This window comes from Sycon ciliatum, chromosome 4 (assembly GCF_964019385.1).
Source record: "Sycon ciliatum chromosome 4, ocSycCili1.1, whole genome shotgun sequence".
Taxonomy (NCBI): Eukaryota; Metazoa; Porifera; class Calcarea; order Leucosolenida; family Sycettidae; genus Sycon; species Sycon ciliatum.
The window spans coordinates 553,748-563,816 of record NC_088646.1 but is presented as its reverse complement, the minus strand read 5'-3'; the positions used below and the strand labels follow the sequence as shown (position 1 = coordinate 563,816).

The 10,069-nt window shown below is 49.2% G+C and overlaps 1 protein-coding gene across 1 annotated transcript in view; it reads left to right on the top strand.

Annotated features, from left to right (window-relative positions):
• LOC135813765 (protein argonaute-2-like) overlaps positions 1–10,069 on the top strand; it is a gene marked incomplete in the record, with an annotated part of 44,203 nt that overhangs the window by 15,806 nt on the left and 18,328 nt on the right.

The window sequence follows — 10,069 nt, the reverse complement described above, 5'->3', positions numbered from 1 at the left end:
TTTTGAGGCTGAAGACTCTTCAGGTGCAAGGCAAGTGGTTGGAGTGGACATCGGTGATGTGGCAGGACCTCTCGTGGAAATCCCTTTTGTACGGTGGTACTGGTAAGGATTTGAAATTTCTTCTCGCATCAACCCTCGACGTGCTACCTTCTCCGACGAACCTACGCCGTTGGGGAAACACCGTAGTGGATCCGTACTGTAGTTTGTGCCGTACCTGGGCCTGTACTACGCGCCACGTGCTTGGCGCTTGTCGCGTAGCGCTGGACCAGGGACGTTACACCTGGAGGCACGACAACGTACTCGGGGTCATCGTCAGGAACATGCGTGAGGAGATTCGAATCCGCACTGCTGCAAACACCGTACAAACCGAGAATTCAAATGAGCTTGACTTCATCTCGTTTTGCAAGGCGGGAGAGAAGCCAGTTCGCGTTCAGCCCAGACGAAAGTTGGTTACGACTGATCTCCTGTCAGCGGCCTCAGACTGGAAACTTCTTGTCGACTCAGTTAGTGCAAAGATTTCTTTCCCTAGCTGTGTTGCACGTACCACCCTAAGACCAGATATAGTTCTGTACTCTACGAGTCGTAGGATTGTATTCTGGATGGAGTTGACAGTTTGTGCTGAGGACAGATTCAGTGTCAGTAACTCGCGGAAGGACAGGCGGTATGCGGATCTGGCCGATCAATGCCGAGCAAACGGGTGGCAGGTCGTTTCTTTTTCGGTTGAGGTAGGTGTGCGTGGTTTCATCCCGGACTCTCTTCGGAGGGCTCTGAAAGCGCTTGGATCTTCTAATCGAAGAATAAAATTTATTTGTAATTTGTGCAGTAAGACGTCTCTGCGAAGCAGCTACATCATCTGGTTGCGGCGTCAACAAAAACACTGGTCGGAAGATCCACTTTTCTGAGGTACTGTATGTGGGGCTCCGTTTATTGAGGTGCGTTGGAATTTATTCTCTTTATCTTATTATTTCTTTTCTATAATTTCCCCATATGAGTTCCTATCAGTTGCTGTGAACACCTTGAGTGGAGAGCGCTTGCTCGAGCGTTGAACCGGGTTCTTAATCCACCATACCCAGTTCGCAAGGCTGGGCGGGGTTGTGAGCAGGCTTTCATTTCATCTTTTCTTATTATTTCTTATTATTTCTGCTTTTCATCTCATTACAAAAATTCTGCGCTTTTTCTCCATCTGCGCATAAAATCTAGACTGACAACCTGCTTGTTAAATCATGCACCTGCTTTCAGGCGTAAAAACCCTGTTGTAGAGGTCTCAGTCCTCATTTGTTAGACTTACCTGTCTTTATAAATGTAACTTACTTACTCTCTCTCTCTCTCTCTCTCTCTCTCTCTCTCTCTCTCTCTCTCTCTCTCTCTCTCTCTCACACACACACACACACACACACACACACACACACACACACACACACACACACACACACACACACACACACACACACACACACACACACACACACACACACACACACACACACACACACACACACACACACACACACCATACTTGCCAACCCTACTGGAATTTCCGGGAAAATCAAGGAAAACTCGCTTTCGTCCCGGTATACCGGAAAAGTTATAACATCTACCGGATTTTCGAAAATGTCCGTCAACACCTTTTTTGTTGATTTTCAGTGTTTTGGACGCTTGCTCGCAGTGCTGTGCGCCCAAAACGAAGGTCTAGCGAGCGAGAACTTTTGAGTTAGCGCATGAAAAGTACTTTTTTGTTTTACATGCTGTACTTTTTGCGAATATTTTGAGTCATGGTGATGTTACTATGATGTCATATACAATATTTTGCACAATTATGATGTAAAAATTGCAGATCAAGGAAAAATGGGCAAAATCAAGGAAAACGTCATCAGCGTCAAGGAAACTGTTTGCCAGGGGTTGGCAAGTATGACACACACACACACACACACTACTACTACTACTACTATCAATCAGCTACCCCTTGGGGTCACGCCGCCCTCCACTCAGAGAACTGAGCGCAAGGTGAGGGGCAGTGGCGCAAACAAAACAGGAAGTACAGCAAAATGAATTGAAAAAAAAGGAAATCAAAACAAGCTGCCATATTGATGGAAAGGGACTCACAAACAGAGGAAGGAAATATCACAAACCAGATGAACAGTCTGCTGTAGGTCCACTATAAGTATAACATGCAACGACTGAAAAAGGAACAAAATTAATGTGAACATGATGTTCTGTTCAACAATAACATCTGTACGCGTATTGCTTCGGCCTTCATGCACCAGGAAAGCACGATCTTGAGCTGGAGGGTGGGCACCGAACGTCCCACAAGGGCTCTACAAGACGTACTTTCACGAAACGACGAGGAGTATGCGCAGCAAGCTAACATCACTACACCATCGCCGCACGACGACTGGCCACTCGGGTCCAAACAACACGACAAATTCACAATTGCAGCTATCACCGCGCAGGAATAAATTGTTGCGAGTGTGACCTGTATCCACACACGCACGCCCGCACGCCCGCACGCACGCACGCACACACACACACACCTTGGTCCTTGGTAACACTGCCATCAAATGGTCACGTGTCCCCTGTGCAGGGGTCGACAGCACTGAGTTCAGCATTGGACCCAGAAACGCCGCTCTACTTCCTGGACAGGAAATTAGCACAGCTATGCAGGTCGAAACCACGGGATGACTTGCAGCAGCGACCGCAGCCGAGACAATGCGCTCTGCAGCAGGGCAGGGCAACCCGCTGTTTCCGGACCGAGTCTGCCGATGCCACAGCCGAGACCGACGCCACTTCAGCAGCCGAGTTGGAGAGACACTTATGCGAAGCTAGCCCGCCAGCACTCAAGAACCATCTCCCGCACGCATTACATAGTCGGCTGCCGGACTGCTCAGATATGGGCTTCCTCCTCTCGGCCAGGCACTTGTGGCGATTCTTGTATTTCTGGTGGGCGAAAGTACGCTGGCAAACATCGCAGAGCACAGAAGTGTCACGCTGAGCCGATCGCGGTACTGGTTGAGCGGAATACGCACTGCGCCATTTCCCACGCTCCTGGGCGAGGTCGTACCATTCCGTGTGGTCGATGTTCACTGCGGAGAGGTCAGCTCTGACAGAGTCTCGCCACCGTTTCCGAGGACCGCAAGCCGGCCTCGGCGGAAGGAGCGCGCCAAACAGGAGCTGGCGCGGAGTTCTATCGCCGTCCATCCTAGCTAGATGGCCTAGCCACTCCAGACGGCGGCGAAGAACACGTGTGGTAATATCCACTGGATCTCGACGATTCCAGGCCTCCAGAATGGTCTTCCTGTTGATGTGGAAGTCCCAGGTGTCTCTTCTACCGAGGGCTAAGATTGCGGAAATGCAGCGAAGATGGAAGGCGGACAGCGCCGCAAGCTCGCTTTTCAGTGGTACCCAACACTCCGCTCCGTAAAGGAGAAGAGAAGCCACACATGCATCATACACCATTCGCTTCGTTGCCAGTGAAAGATCGCCATCATCAAAGACAGATCGACGCAATGCTCCGAATGCCCTAGATGCTGACGCTATTCGGGACCGAGTGTCCACTGCGGTGCGGCCACCAGTATGGATGATGGAGCCTAGGTAGCGAAAGTCATGCACATTCTCGACAATTTCCCCGCCAACCACCAATGGACGACGATCCTCCGGGGAAATGCCGAAGCCGACCGCCATTACTTTGGTTTTTGATAGGTTGATGGTGAGGCCGAAGCGAGTTGCGACGTCCATGAACCGGCTGAGCGCAAGTGTGGCACCATGGTGAGTTGTAGCAATAAGTGCCGAATCGTCTGCGAATTGACAGTCACGATGGATGTTGATTGTGTCAGTCTTCTGGCGTTTGAAAAGGAGAGACGGTCCAGAGTTAGAGGAGACGGGAAGTCCAATCTCAGGTATGTCCGCAACCTCACGCTGCCACAGCTGGAATACTGCCCACATGAATATATTGAACAATACTGGGGCCATACACACACACACACACACACACATACATTAACTACAACACACACACACACATACATTAACTACAACACACAGCAGCTTGCGGTTAGGAGGGTGCTGGCCAGCGAAGTGAGAGGCTACAGAGAGAGCAGGATCTTGGCGGAGCCAAGAGGATAGTCACGTCCGAGGGACGAAGACCGAGAGCCCTGAGTAGCCGGAAATGAGCATGGCCAACACCCCTTTATTTACTTTATCAAAGTAAATGAGAGATGAGAAATGGGAGGTGGGTGGGTGAAACACAATGATCTGACAGGAGTGATCCGCACACAGAACAAATCGAAATATATAACTAAAACACTACGAGCAAGGAAGAATGATTGTCGCACAGAACGGATCGAAAATATATAGCAGAGCAAACTCTAGCAAGACATGCAACGATGCATGCCACCCACGTTGAGCTACGAGCAAGCGTCATCATAACGCCGCCACACGCCTTCCACATCGGAGGCAGCGACACGCATGAACGCCAAACTTTAGTATGACACGTTGAGTGCCCACGACGCATGCCGCCTACGTTGAGCGTCGCGCATGAATGATTGTCGCGTTGAGTGTCACGTTGTATGACACATAGAATGCCACGATGCATAGAGTACCATGTGAGCACGTACAGCGCACGTTCATCGCAGCATAGTTTGAGTGGTAGCACGAAGCAGCCGCGTGCACCCATTAATCTGCATTATTACTATAATGCTACATTAACTACAACACACAGCAGCTTGCGGTTAGGAGGGTGCTGGCCAGCGAAGTGACAGGCTACAGAGAGAGCAGGATCTTGGCGGAGCCAAGAGGATAGTCACGTCCGAGGGACGAAGACCGAGAGCCCTGAGTAGGCGGAAATGAGCATGGCCCATTGTGGCCAGCAAGCCTCGTAACGAAGCAGCCGTGAGCGGGGTTAAAGACATATACACTGCCGGAGCAGGATCTAGGCGGAGCCAAGAGAGAGGTCAGAGAGAGGTCACTGCCGGAGCAGGAGGGATCACTGCCAGAGCAGGATCTTGGCGGGTAACCACCAGCCACGGTGGGCCACCGGGTAGTTGAGATGGTGGTGGAGCTGAACGTGTCCGAGAACGTCTTGGAATTGCCGGTGGCAATCGTGCACGTTGCCCCGCTGTAGCCACTGTCACATTAGCAGCCTTGCTAGCGTTCGGCCTTCGACTGCTTGAGTGTGGCAATGATTCATGTCTCGTTGATATGGAGACGAGGCAAGGAAATAGAAAGGCAGATAGACACAGAAACAGACAGAAAAGCAGACAAACAGACACAAAACAGACAGACAGACAAACACACAAACAGACAGAGGATTCAGGGTCAGCCGGGTAGACACTGCCGAAGCAGAATGTTGGCGGAGCCAAGTATCTACAAGAGTCTGCGTCCGAGGGACGGCGACCGAGGGCCCTGAGTAAAGAGAGGGGTCACTGCCGGAGCAGGATCTTGGCAGGGCCAAGAGAGAGGTCAGACAAGAGTAATACGTAGACACTGCCGGAGCAGAATGTTGGCGGAGCCAAGTATCTACGAGAGAGGATTCAGGGTCGGCCGGGTAGACACTGCCGAAGCAGAATGTTGGCGGAGCCAAGTATCTACAAGAGTCTGCGTCCGAGGGACGGCGACCGAGGGCCCTGAGTAATGAGAGGGGTCACTGCCGGAGCAGGATCTTGGCAGGGCCAAGAGAGAGGTCAGACAAGAGTAATACGTAGACACTGCCGGAGCAGAATGTCGGCGGAGCCAAGTATCTACGAGAGTCTGCGTCCGAGGGACGGCGACCGAGGGCCCTGAGTAAAGAGAGGGGTCACTGCCGGAGCAGGATCTTGGCAGGGCCAAGAGAGAGGTCAGACAAGAGATATACGTAGACACTGCCGGAGCAGAATGTTGGCGGAGCCAATTAACGAGAGAGGATTCAGGGTCGGCCGGGTAGACACTGCCGAAGCAGAATGTTGGCGGAGCCAAGTATCTACAAGAGTCTGCGTCTGAGGGACGGCGACCGAGGGCCCTGAGTAAAGACAGGGATCACTGCCGGAGCAGGATCTTGGCAGGGCCAAGAGAGAGGTCAGAGAAGGGTCACTGCCGGAGCAGGATCTTGGCGAAGCCAAGAGAGGGGTCACTGCCGGAGCAGGATCTTGGCAGAGCCAAGAGAGAGGTCAGAGACGGGTCACTGCCGGAGCAGGATCTTGGCAAGGCCAAGAGAGAGGTCTGAGAGGGGTCACTGCCGGAGCAGGATCTTGGCGGAGCCAAGGGAGGAGTCAGAGAGGGGGCACTGCAGAGAGAGATCTTGGCGGAGCCCCCTCTCCTGGCGGAGCCAAGAGAGGGACGAGGACAAAAAGCCCCCTGGGTAGCTAGGCATTAAATGTTTGTGCATTGAGACAGCATGTGGTAAAGAGGACACTGACAAGAGATCAAGCAACACGGATGAGAACCAGTAAGACAGTTGCCTTGATGATCTCCTTGGCGGTGTCCCTCATTCCACGCCGGATAAATGCTCGTGCAGCAAAGGGAGCTTGCCCAAATAGAAGGACGAACTTTGCTGCGGTGATTGGCTAGACCATGGTGTCAGGTCGCTCCGCAGCTGTGGGAGCAAAGGTTCTGGAGTCATCCAACATGGTCCAGGCAGAGCATCGATGGTATTGGAGGTGACTGGCAGGTGTGATGCTCAAAACAGTAAGTAGTACTGGACACAAGTAGAGGGTGCAGATGAGTGCCATGACCACAGAAGAACTGAACGGCTTGTGCCAACCTTCAATACGTTGACAGAGTCTGGTGCCACCAGCTCAGGGTCGTCCTTGACTGAGGTTGAGAGGTGCAGCATTCTGTGAGATGAACTCAGATGTGGCCTTGACAAGGTCAGACAGGCAGGGCATAATAACGTACGGGTGGGTAGCGAAGGTGAGTTGGCCTAGAAGGCAGGCGAGTTCCTGCTTGAGGACGCAACGCCTGTCAGTGTGGCAGAGACTAAACACAATGATCTGACAGGAGTGATCCGCACACAGAACGAATCGAAATATATAACTAAAACACTACGAGCAAGGAAGAATGATTGTCGCACAGAACGGATCGAAAATATATAGCAGAGCAAACTCTAGCAAGACATGCAACGATGCATGCCACCCACGTTGAGCTACGAGCAAGCGTCATCATAACGCCGCCACACGCCTTCCACATCGGAGGCAGCGACACGCATGAACGCCAAACTTTAGTATGACACGTTGAGTGCCCACGACGCATGCCGCCTACGTTGAGCGTCGCGCATGAATGATTGTCGCGTTGAGTGTCACGTTGTATGACACATAGAATGCCACGATGCATAGAGTACCATGTGAGCACGTACAGCGCACGTTCATAGCAGCATAGTTTGAGTGGTAGCACGAAGCAGCCGCGTGCACCCATTAATCTGCATTATTACTATAATGCTACACATACACATACACATACACATACACATACACATACACACACACACATACACACACACACATACACACACACACACACATATACACACACACACATACACACACACACACATACACACACACACACACACACACACACACACACACACACACATACACACACATACACACACATACACACACATACACACACACATAAATTGTCATGGGCGTTCAGTTGGTCACACACATACACACACACATACACACACACACACACACACACACACACACACACACATACACATACACATACACATACACATACACATACACACACACACACACACACACACACACACACACACATACACACACACACACATACACATACACACACACACACACACACACACACACACACACACACACACACACACACACACACACATACACACACATACACACACACATAAATTGTCATGGGCGTTCAGTTGGTCACACACATACACACACACATACACACATACACACACATACACACACATACACACACATACACACACACATAAATTGTCATGGGCGTTCAGTTGGTTACAATTCGTCCTCGCGCATCTTCCCTTTCATTTCTTATTCTTGATCAAATTGTGCCTCCCAAGTTGGGTGATTTTTGCTTTGTGTTGTCGAATGGTAGACCGTCCTGTCCAATGGTCACACCACCCCGTTATCTTACCATACCAGCATTCTGTTGAGCCTTGGAATGTAGCTTGAGTTCGGCTTAATATTACAATAATAATACTCAAAGGCACACAATGAATTCGTTGTCTGATGATTGGTTCAGCCATGAAACTCTAGTCGCAACGGAATTAATTTGTCAAAGTTTTCATTTTGTGCCTTTGTGTACACCACTCTGCCTGAATCAGGCATTGAGCACTCTTGCCGAACCAAAGCATATTGCCTCTGTAATAATAATAAATAATAATAATGTGGAAAAGAAAAGGACATAATGGATACTATATACAGTCAGAAAGTGCAATAACTAGGCACAAAACTGACAAGAGTACTGAGACATTCGACGTCCTGTTATTGCACTTTCTGACTGTATATAGTATCCAGTTACAGTGATGGAGAGTTACTCTTAACTCGTATCCATATGTCCTTTTCTTTTCCACATTTATTTTTATGGCTCAACATCCGAGTTTCAAATAATAATAATAATAATTTGAAAGTAGGACGGAGGCAGAAACTATTACAAAAAATATATTATCTACGCATGCATCTACGCAAGAGTCACCACCAGCCAATTAGGACATGTGTCAAAGTATTGAACGTTTTCGTTCCCTTCTTGTCAAAATACTACAGGGAATGATGGAAATAAGCTAAAAGACTACAACTATAAGGAAAAGAGGTTCAGAGATACATCACTCCAATTATGTGTAGAAGTGACACAAAAAAATAGATGTGAAGAATCAAGAAAACAGCATGCAAATCCAATAAGTGACAAAAACGTAGTGACAAGAAAAAGAGAGAAATATCAAGAGATCAAGGGATCTATTTCACACCTTCACGACGAACAGTGCCAAACAGCTGCAAAGACAACACATTCTCCTTCTGAACACAAAGCTCAGGGTCTAACTTACGTATGTACAAAGCTTCCAACATGGCAAGATGTAACAAAGACCTACCACGCGACAAAACAGAGAATACATCATCGGAATACCACTCACGACAACTAGCACTGCCCGACAGGTGGCACTTGTGACAGGTGACACTCCTTTTCGTCGGGCGCAGGGCTGGAGCCAACCCAAACAACAGTCAACAAGAAGAAGAGACCGATACGGAAACCACCGAAACTGACATCTGGACAATCGAGCCCCGGACGAGTCGCCAGAAGCCAATTGAGGAGATGAATTGATGAGGAATCAAAAGAACCAATACTGGAAGTGACAACAACGGTTAATGTGAAGAAACGAGGTAGACCACGGAAGCAGGACAGACTGGACGTGGAGCAGCACACTGTCGACCGAGGCAATCGGAATTGCAGGGACGCAGGGCGTAATGGGAGAGATTCGCAAGCGGCAGGATCGGAGGTGACAACGGCCAAGTCGTCGGGTCAGGGAAACGGTACCTCAGCAATCAAGTGTCACCTGTCGGGCAGTGCTAGTTGTCGTGAGTGGTATTCCGATGATGTATTCTCTGTTTTGTCGCGTGGTAGGTCTTTGTTACATCTTGCCATGTTGGAAGCTTTGTACATACGTAAGTTAGACCCTGAGCTTTGTGTTCAGAAGGAGAATGTGTTGTCTTTGCAGCTGTTTGGCACTGTTCGTCGTGAAGGTGCGAAATAGATCCCTTGATCTCTTGATATTTCTCTCTTTTTCTTGTCACTACGTTTTTGTCACTTATTGGATTTGCATGCTGTTTTCTTGATTCTTCACATCTATTTTTTTGTGTCACTTCTACACATAATTGGAGTGATGTATCTCTGAACCTCTTTTCCTTATAGTTGTAGTCTTTTAGCTTATTTCCATCATTCCCTGTAGTATTTTGACAAGAAGGGAACGAAAACGTTCAATACTTTGACACATGTCCTAATTGGCTGGTGGTGACTCTTGTGTAAATGCATGCGTAGATAATACATTTTTTGTAATAATAATACAAAAGGATCAGTTGGGGAAGTGAACTGC